Source organism: Ursus arctos, unplaced genomic scaffold (assembly GCF_023065955.2).
Source record: "Ursus arctos isolate Adak ecotype North America unplaced genomic scaffold, UrsArc2.0 scaffold_31, whole genome shotgun sequence".
In the NCBI taxonomy this organism is placed as follows: domain Eukaryota; kingdom Metazoa; phylum Chordata; class Mammalia; order Carnivora; family Ursidae; genus Ursus; species Ursus arctos.
In genome coordinates, this window is record NW_026622997.1 from 29,723,144 (window position 1) to 29,734,089 (window position 10,946).

The following is a 10,946-nucleotide window of genomic DNA, read 5'->3' on the forward strand; positions in this document are numbered from 1 at the left end:
TTAAAATGTTTTTTGGGGCACTTGGGTGGCTCAGTTGGTTGAGTGTCTGACTCTTGATTTCAACTCAGGTCATGATCTCAGGGTCATGGGATTGAGCCCCAGGTCAGGCTTCACGCTTAGTGGGGAGTCTGCTTGAGATTCTCCCCCTCGCCCTCTGCCCCACTCCCCACTCGCTCATGCACTCTTTCTCTCTCAAATAAATAAATCTTAAAACATGTTTTTAATTCAAGTATAATTAACATAGAGTGTTATATTACTTTCAGGTATACAATATAATGATTCAACAATTCTGCACGTCTCAGCACAGATCAAAAGAAATGTACTTTTTTTTTTCCATCATCACGACAAGTGCACTTCTTAATCCCCATAACCTATTTCCCCCATCCCCCTGCTGACCCTGGTAACCATCAGTTTGTTTTCTATAGTTAAGAGTCTGTTTCTTGGTTTATCTCTCTTTTTTCTTCCTTTGCTCTTTTGTTTTGTTTCTTAAAATCCACATATAAGTGAAATCATATGATATTTGTCTTTCTCTGCTGGACTTACTTCACTTAGCATTATACCCTTAAGGTCCATCCATGTTGTTGACAATGGCAAGATTTCACTATTTTTTTATGGCTGAGTAATATTCCGTTGTATATAGACATCACGTCTTCTTTATGCATTCATCTATGGATGGATACTTGGGTTGCCTCCACATCTTGGCTATTGTAAATAACGCTGCAGTAAACACAGAGGTTCATGTATCTTTTCAAATTAGTGTTCTCATTTTTCTTTGGGTAAATACCTGGTAGTGTGATTACTGGATCATATGATATTTCTATTTCTCACTTTTTGAGGAACCTGCGTACTGTCTTCCAGAGTGGCTGCCCAATTTGCTTTCCTACCGACAGTGCAAGAGGGTTCCTTTTTCTCTACATCCTTGCCATACTTGTTATTTCTCGTGTTTTTGATTTTAGCCATTTTGACAGGTGTGAGGTGCTATCTCATTGTGATTTAATTTGAACACACATTTATTATCTCACAGCTTCCACAGGTCAAAAGGCTGGGCATGACTGCATTGGGTCCTCTGCTCAGGGTCTCATAGGCTGCAATTAATGTGTCGGCCAGGCTGCATTCTTGTCTGGTTGTCCGACTGGGGAAGACTCCATGTTTAAGCTCATTTAGGTTGTTGGCAGAACTCGCTGCCTTCCCGTTGCATAACTGAGAGCGCCAGCTGTGTGCTGGCTGTTGAATGTGGCTGCCTTTAGGTTCTAGGAAGTGCCCCAAATTTCTTGCCATGTGACCCTCTCCATAGGCTGTTCATAGCATGGCTGTTTTCTTTTCTTTTCTTTTTTTTTAAGAGTTTTTATTTATTTGACAGAGATAGAGACAGCCAGCGAGAGAGGGAACACAAGCAGGGGGAGTGGGAGAGGAAGAAGCAGGCTTCCAGCAGAAGAGCCTGATGTGGGGCTCGATCCCAGGACTCTGGGATCACGCCCTGAGCCGAAGGCAGACGCTTAACGACTGAGCCACCCAGGTGCCCCGTGACTGTTTTCTTATTCAAGACAAATAAGAGAGTCTCTCCCTCCTGTTAAGATGGAGTCTTATATAATAAAACATAGTCATGATAGTGACATCCCATCACCTTTGCCACATTCTCTTGGCTAGGAGCAAGTCACAGGTAGCACTTGCACTCAAGAGGAAGGGATCATACACGGACATGACTCATTGGGGGTCACTTAGGGTATGTTGGCCACACTCCCACCCACTTCTTTTCTTTTTTTTTTTTTTAAGATTTTATTTATTTATTTGACAGAGACAGCCAGTGAGAGAGGGAACACAAGCAGGGGGAGTGGGAGAGGAAGAAGCAGGCTCCTAGCAGAAGAGCCTGATGTAGGGCTCGATCCCAGAACGCTGGGATCTCACCCTGAGCCGAAGGCAGACGCTTAACGACTGCGCCACCCAGGCGCCCCACCCACTTCTTTTCTTAACAGTTACTTTGTTGAAGTACTGGGCTGTTATTGTAGAGTTTCCCAGTCTGATTTTCCTTTTTTTTTTTAAAGATTTTATTTATTTATTTGAGAGCAAGCGTGCATGAGTGGGGGGAGGGGCAGAGAGAGAAGGAGAGGGAGAGGATCTCAAACAGACTCCGTGCTGAGCGTGGAGCCCAACGTGGGGCTTGATCTCACGACTCTGAGATCAGGACCTGAGCCAAAACCAAGAGTCAGATGCTCAATCGACTAAGCCAGCCAGGCGCCCCTGTGGTCTAGATTTTCTGATTGCACGCACAGTGCAGTTCAACGTGTATGCCTCTGTCGCCTGTGTTTCTGGCAAACTGGTAGCCGGGCTCAGAGGATTGGTCAGACTCAGGTCGGATCCCTTTGGCAGCATTTAGGCAGCAGAGTGATACTCCCTCGGGAGGCACATGATGTCTGGCTCTCTCTTTGTGTTGGTAGCAACCATTTGACGCTCAATGTCTACATCAGTTAATTCACAGGGTGTAGTGAAATGTTGATGTTCTATTTCTACCTTTAATTTATTGGTTGCAATACTTAAAGAGATGCTTCTCCTCATCTATTACTTGGCTACCCAGTGGCATAGTTCATATAAGGAAGGTAGGATAAATGTTTGAGTCATTTCTTTTATTTACCAATTTCCAAGACAATAAATTAGTTCCCTATGAAGGTGGCCAATTATTTGGGAGGGGTCACTCCATTTTTATTCCCAGCACCGTGGCCACTGAGGGCTGTGTCCCAACCCTGTCAAGGGCAAAAACCCAACCCCTCTTTGGTGTAAACTTTCAGGAGAAGTGGTACAGCACGTTTTTGGAGTTTCCCAAACTGGCTGGTGACGTGCAAGGTCAGGTTGTTCCGAGAACTAGGTACTGGCCAATTATTTTTTAATAGCATAGTGAACCCATGGATTTAAACATATAAGATTGATTTGAATCCATTGCATTTCTTATCCTTATTGAAGCTCACAGGGTCCAGTGGGAGCCTCTCCAAACCGGCTCCTGAGTCTTTTTTACGTGATCCTGTTAGTCTTCGAGGGCTCCCTGCCAGCTGGTCCATCAAGGCTCCCTGTGCACCTTTGCATTTAGTACCTTCCTGCTCCTGACTTGAAACCAGGCATTTCTCCAAGAAGCCTGATTTCTGTTCTTGGGAAATGATATTTCAAGACCACAATCTGGGCTTTAAGGAAGCTCATTGCTGTTGGGTTGATCGCTGCGTCTAGCAGTTTTGGTGGACAGAGTAGGAAATCTATACAATGCCTTGTAAGCTCGTGTCATGGGGGGAAGAAACAGGGTATTGTTGTTGAGAGGCAGATAAATTCCTAAGTGGCACATGCACTTTTTCCCTGGCCCTTCTCTTTCCTTCATTTCTGTTGTCCCTGCCCTGTGGCTCAATTTTATTCCACGACCAGCAACTTCTCCCCATTGTGGGGTCCTGTCCCGTAGGGCAGGGAGCCTTGGATGGTCTCTCGAGAAGTTTATAGGAGTTACACCATTCCAGCCCCTTCAAGCACCTTGCATTCGGTCACACTCTAGCATCAGCTGCTCTTCTCAAATTGGATGCTGTGCTTTCCATGAATATCTGTTGCTTATTTTGGGGTTCTCCTGTTTTCAGGTCACCAGATGCTGCCCCCATTGCTTCATGCTGCTTCTTCCCCCACAGAAGCAAGTCTTATAGCCGTCTGCAATTTGTCCTCATCCACTTGCATTTTAGGCTCCGTGGAGACAGCTTGTCACCAGTTGTGTCGTAACCCTTGTCTGTGGCTTTTGGTGACAGCTAGGGTCACTCACTTAGCGTGTGGCCGGGCTAGGCTGGAAGGTCCAAAATGTCTCACTCAGCATTCCCCCACGCGGCCTTTCTCCCCACAAGGTGACTCTGCATTCCATCATCAAAGTTCCGTTAAAGCATGGTGGTGGCTTCCCAGAGAGCAGAAGGCAGAAGCTGCCGGGTCTCCTAAAGGTCACCCCCACTGCATTCTGTTGGTTGAGTCACAGGTCCCGCCCAGATTCAAGGAAAGGGAAACAGACTCCATCTCCTCAAGGAAGGAGCAGCAGGTGCACGCAGAGGGAGATGGACAGGGCCATCTTTGAAGATCCCAAGTCCAGCTTGTCTGACCTGGAGCCCAAGGAAGTACCACCCCCCACCCTTAGGAAATTCACCTGGGGCCAACAGAAGCCTGTGCCGGTCACTGTCAGTAAGGGGTAAAGCAAGGAGGGAGGAATGGGGGCCCCAGGCCTCCCGCTCCAGAAGGGAATCCTGGTGTTCCAACTGCACCGTACTCCACCCAGTTTGGACTGTCCACATGGCGCTCTGGGGAGCCCCAGGATGGGTGGGCCCTCCTCTGGGAAGGCCAGCACTGTGAAAAGGAAAGGAATTAGCTCTCATCTTTCCTCCCCGCCCCTGGCACTCATTGGCCCTCTGAGGGCTGGCAGGACATATGGCCCTGCCGGTGGTAAGTCAAGCCGGGAGGCCTGCCAGGGAGGGCCAGATGGAGCTGGAGGAAGTCACAAATCAGCCGGCAGGACCGGCACCATAAATAACACTCCTGGGCGTAGCGGTGGCTCTGCAGGCCCATTTCACGGCCTGGGAGTGTCCTGGAGGTACCCCTCCCTTGCCTCTGGCCTGGAGCTGCTTCCAGAGCAGCCTGGCACAGCAGTTCCTTGCAGCCTGCAGGGCGAGGACAGCTGAAGAGGACGGCAGATCATGTGACGTGTCAGGGCCACTCCAGAAGTCATCATTTTGTTCCTGCCTTGCTGCTCCTCCGTGCGTGGGAGTGAGTCTCCTGGCTGAGTGTGGAGACAAGTTATCGCCTGGAGCCCTGGCATTGTGATGGAGGAAAGGGCAGCGCGTTTTCCTCTCTGATGCCTCAGCTTTTGTTCTGGGGCTGGCTGGGAGTGCCAGCAAGGCTGATGCCATATGGCAGTCCCACTTGCTCAGCAATAGAAGTGGGTTTTTGCAAATCGGCGAGCAGGCCCTGAGCCACGTTCCAGCCGCCTTCTGTGCCTGGCTTTTCCCTTCAAGGTGAAGGTTTGACTTTTTGCCTCCAGTCAAATTCCACAGACTGAACCTTTCATCCTGAAGAATCAGAAACAGGGAGTTCTACCTGCCAGAACTCCCAAAATATCTTCGCTGTCGGACTCACGGTGAGCTGCGGTGTCAGGAGGACCAGAGGGGGAAAAGACGAGCCAGGCTGAGTGTGGAGGTCCTGTAAGGTGTGGAATCTGAGCCACCCCTGCTGCTGTCATCTCCTGGGGCTTGTTGCCCCCCTCCCACCCCCACCCCCCTATTTGGTGTCATTGTTTGGTTTGTTTTTTGAACTGTGAAGAATCTTTGCGCTCTGATTCTCAATGTGAAGCCCTGGTCCCCTATCGGAGTCACCTGGGGGAGCTTTAGAAAATGTCAGGTTCCAAATCCAGATGCAGTGAAATATTGCTTCACAGACATCAGCAGGGCTACTACCGAAAAACTTAGGAAACAACAAGTTTGGCAAGGACGTGGAGAAAATGGAACCCTGTGCACTGTTGGCAGGAATGCAAAATGGTGCAACCACTGTGGTGAAGAGTGTGGAGGCGCCTCAAAAAATCAAAAGTAGAATTACTCTCTGGTTCAACAATTCCGCTTCTGGGTGGGTGTGTAACCAAAAGACTTGAAAGCAGAGTCTCTAAGAGACAGCTGCACACGCCATGTTCATGGCCCCCATCGTTCACAGCAGCCAAGGGGCAGAAGTCACCCAAATGTCCATGGCTCGATGAAAAGGCAGAGAACATGTGGCACATACACACAAAGGGGATATTAGGTGGCTTGAAAACAGAAGGAAATCCTGTCCCATGCTACAACATGGATGACACTCAAGGACATTATGCCAAGCAAAGGAAGCCGGTCACGAAAGGACAAATACTTTATGATTGCACTGATATGAAGTACTCGAAGTAGTCAAAATTATAGACACAGAAATAGGGGGTTACCGAGGGCTGCAGGAAGGGGAAGGGGAAATTAGCGTTGAATGGATCTAGACTTTTGCAAGATGAGAGAGTTCTAGACATTTATGGCACAATAACTTAAATGTACTTGGGACGCCTGAGTGGCTTAGTTGGTGGAGGGTCTGATTCTTGATTTCAGCCCAGGTCACGATCTCAGGGTTGTGAGACTGAGCCCGAGGTTGGGCTCCGTGCCAGGAGGGGAGTCTGCTTGAGATTCTCTCTCCCTCTCCCTCCCTCCCCCGCCATGGTCTTTCTCTCTCTCTCTAAAAATAAATAAACAGATCTTTAAATACTATATACTTAACACTAGTAAACTGTGCACTTAAAATAGTTAAGATAGATTTTTTTTTCAAGATTTTATTTTTAAGTAATCTCTACACCCAATGTGGGGCTTGAACTTACAACCCTGAGGTCAGGAGTCACACGCTCCACCCACTGAGCCAGCCAGGTGCCCCAATTAAGATGGAAAATTTAATGTTATGTATTTATTTATTTTTTAATTTTTTAAAAAGATTTTATTTATTCATTTGAGAGAGAGAGAGAGACAGCCAGCGAGAGAGGGAACACAAGCAGGGGGAGTGGAAGAGGAAGAAGCAGGCTCCCAGCAGAGGAGCCCGATGCAGGGCTCGATCCCAGAATGCCGGGATCACGCCCTGAGCCGAAGGCAGACGCTTAACGACTGAGCCACCCAGGCGCCCCTAATGTTATGTATTTTTTTAAAGATTTATTCATTTATTTGAGAGAGAGAGAATGCATGAGTGTGAGTGGAGGGGAGGGCTGAGGGGAGAGGGATAGAGAGAATCTCCAGCAGACTAGTGAGCGTGGAGAATGTCTTGGGTCTTGTCCATGATCCTGAGATCAGGACCTGAGCTGAAATCAAGAGTTGGACACTCAACCAACTGAGCCACCCTGGCAGCCCTGTGTGCTTTTTTAAACCAAAAATTAAAAAAAAAAAAAAAAAAAAAAGACTGCCAGACCTCTAGAATCAGAATCCCCACAGAAGAGGCTCAGGAAGCTGCCTTTCTCTTCCCCCTTTTTTGTGGGAAGCTGCCTTTTAAACAGTCTTCACGTAATTTTTTTTTAAAGATTTTATTTATTTGTTTATTTAGAGAGAGAGAGCGCGCTTGTGCACGAGCTAGGGGAGGGCCAGAAGCAGAGGGAGAGGGAGAGAATCTCAAGGAGACTCTGCTCTGAGCATAGAGCTTGACGTGGGGCTCGATCTCACGACCCTGAGATCATGACCTGCGCTGAAATCAAGTCAGACGCTTAACCGACTGAGCCACCCAGTCCTCGGGTAATTCTTAAGCCCAGTAACAATTCTTGTCTTGGATATCACAACAGGTGCTGAAACCAAACTGCCTGGCCACTAAAGCAACCCTAGAGAACGACTTGTGTTCTCGGTGCCTTAGTTTTCTCATCTGTATGATGGGAATGATAATGGCACCTACTCACAGATAGGAGTGCTGTAAGGATTAAATTAGTTCACAGCCACAAAGCATTTGATCCATGGACATGAGATCACTGAGCCCCTTCTTTTGTCCAAGTGTTAGTGAGGCCCTGAGAGGGGAGAGGCCTTGTCTGAGCTTACGCCTCAGTGCGGTGCCAGCTCCCAGGCCGCAGGACGTGGCTCACCTGCCACATGTGCTGTCCTGTGTCTCAGTCCCTGAGGGCTTGGCCAGGAGACCGGATCACGACACTCACAGACTGGAAAGGAGCTCAGCCTCTTCTCGAACACACCTGCCTTTCCCCAGAATAGGTGATCCCACATTGTTCCATTTCCCTGGCAGATAGAGTGAGGGCTTGTTTTAGGCAAGGCATGGACACGTGATTGGGGTGCTGTGGGCGGGCTGGCATGGAGCAGTGGGCCCCTATTCTCAGCCCATTCTCTGACCCCATTTTTTAATATGAAATTTTAATCATATTTTTTCCATGATCAATTTTCACTGAGAACACATTTCCTGTAGTCAATGGTATTAAGACAAGATAATTCCTTGAGCAATTTCCTAAAGTGTATGGTAAAATTTTGTCCATTTTGATTTTTACCTTGCTGAGATTGTTGTCATTGGGATCAATTCTTTTCTAATGATTTTTTTTAAATCCCATGTGATTTATTGACTTTTTTTGTGGAAGAAAGTACTTATCAAGTTTTACTGTCTAGAGCTCCTATGATTGCGAGTTTTCTCTGTGCTCATATTTCTACCAAGAATAATTTCCCTGATCAGATTTCGCAGTTGTGAGTTTTGTCAAGAAGTTTTGATTCTTTCTCTGCGCCGTTTTGATGGCTTCTCAGGCACGTGCGTCGACCTCCGTCATAAAGACCATCCCCGGTTACTCTCTCGGGTCCTGTTATTTTTCGTAGCACTATCGCCACCCGACATGATGGTATATTTATTTGTTTATCTGCTTATTGTCTCTCTTCCCACAGGGCTGTGGGCCTCATGAGGGCAGGGATTTTGCCTGACTTGTTCATGGCTGTATTCCCAGCACCCAGAGCAGGGCCTGGGCACAGTGGGCCCTCCATACTCGGAATGAATGAAGAAATGAAGAATGGTTTGGAGAGAATGCTGCTGGTCTGTGTTTGTCTCTTAGCCCATGAGTAAAACCACGGAGAACCTTATTAGACAAAGAGGCAGAGAGTAAGAGAGAAACAACGCGGGACTGAGAAGGGTCCAGGGCCCAAAGGATGGGCCCAAGCCATCCCAGTCCACACGGAGGATGAGCCAAGTTCCAAGGAGCGCCTGATTTTGCCAGGGAGACACGTAACCAACAGGGCAGCCCCTCCTCCACCGTTTGATTTACAGATGCTGTGAAGTGGTGACTTATGGCTCAGGGGCAACAGGGCACGTGTAGGCACGCCTGGAAATGGTGCTGCTGGTGCTACGCCAACGATCAGAACGGAAGGAGAGACCAAGACAGACGAGGAGGCGGAGCTTTGACAACAACCCCTGAGCCCCATCTTGTGCCGGCTGCCGTCCCTGGAGGCCATCACCGAGGACTCTGGCCAGGGTCTCTGCCTCTCTCCCTTTGTTCTAGCAATCGAATACTACAGGGCAAGAGAACCACAACCAGCAATGGGCCCCCCAATGAGCAGACTCCCGTTAGGGCCTCCATTCTGGTCATCCATTGCTGCATAAGGGGGGTCCCTCCCCCCCATGCTTAGTGGTTTTAAGTGACAGTGTGTTACTCTATCACTCGACTCTGTGTGGGTTGACTCAGCTCAGCCAGGGGGGTTTTCTCACTTGCGATCTCTTGTGTGTTTGCAGTCAGGTTGCTGCTGGGGCGGGAGTCCCGGTCTAGAAGCCCAGGACGGCTTTCTCTCTCACGGCTGCGGGGTGGTGCTGGCTGTCAGCCAACGCCGTCAGCCGGAGCCCCTCCGTGCAGCAGGGAGCAGAAGACGCAGGTTGGTTCAGGGCTACGCTGGGAGCTAACACAGCATCGCTCCTGCCACATCGTATTGGCCCAAGTAATCACTGGGCACCCGGACTGAGGGCTGGTAGAGAAATATATCCCACCTCTCCCTGGAGGACATGCAGGAGGACATGTGCATGGGAGCCACCGCTGGGGCCCTCTTCGGGAAATACACTCTGTCACAGCCTCGGAATGCATCGAGGTGGGGTTCTGCCAAGACAAGCAGAGGTATCCCACTTTTGCAGAGCACTCTCGACCCTTCAAAGAGCTTGCGTGGCCATGCCCATCTCAAGTCCTATGGGGGATGTGGAGGAGCAGTGCAGGGTAGGAACAGCAGCAGTGGGGGCCAGACCACCCCAGTCTGCGGCCAAGCACCCCTGCTTCCTTCCCATAGACTTGGAAAAACTATTTCACCAACGCCTTGGTTTCCTCATCTGCAAAATGGGATAATAACGATGCCTTGCTCATAGCTTCATCGTGAGACATAAGAGAGGGAGGTGTTGGCAGTGGGGCACTGGGAATAGAGTCGAAGCAAGCCCATGTGAGCGGTGATTATGATTATTACTCCCCCATTGTATTTATTTCTATCTTTAAAATATGTCATTTTTTTGGAACAGGTGAGACACTGAAATAGTTCACACATCAAAAAGGAATACGAGGGTCCACAGAGCAGAGTCTCCCTGCCTGGTATCCAGCCACCTGCTTTCTGTCCCAGGAGGCAACCTCTTTTTCCAGGTCCTGTGTCCTGCCAGAAATACCCTCTGCATTTATAAGCAAACACGGGTATATATCCTTCCACCACAACTTTCTTTTTTTAAAAATTTATTTTAGAGAGAGAGAGCAGGGGGGAGCAGAGGGGGATGGAGAGGGAGGGGGAAAGAATCTCAAGCAGACTCCATGCAGAGCGTGGAGCTGACGTGGTGCCCAATGCAGGCCTGATCTCAGGACCCTGAGATCATGACCTGAGCCAAACCCAAGAGTTGGAAGCTCACCAACTGAGCCACTCAGGTTCCCCAAGCATGCAACTCTTGATCTCGGGGTTGTGAGTTGAAGCCCCACGTGGGATGGGGAACCTACTTTGAAAAAAAAGAAAAAAGAAAAAAGAAAAAAATCCATTTCATTGCTCAGCTGTGCCATGGTGTTTCTAATACACCCCCTGCGGAGGGACACTTCGCCGGTTTGCAGTCTTTAGTTCTAACACACTATGATACCCATTGCATTGGTGAGGAAACCAAGGTTTGAGAGGCAAAATGTCCCTCCTCCAGGCCACATGGCCAATTGGTGGCAGAACCAGGATCGGCTTCCAGTCTCCTGGCTCTATATGCCATGAGACATACCCTCATCTCATCTTGGCTTGGGGGTCCTGGCTCTGGGATTGGGGGGACCAGCATGAAAGGGGACAGGTGGCTGGAGAGTGGGGTGGTAAGCAGGCAAACCTACCAGTGTTGTTTTTTCCTCCTCCTCAGCCTAACACTTGCTGCGTGCTGAAGAATCCGTTGGAAGGAAGACCCCAGACCCTCACAATGGAAAGCAGCCAAGCAGAGACCCTGGGCTGAAGGGGGCGTTT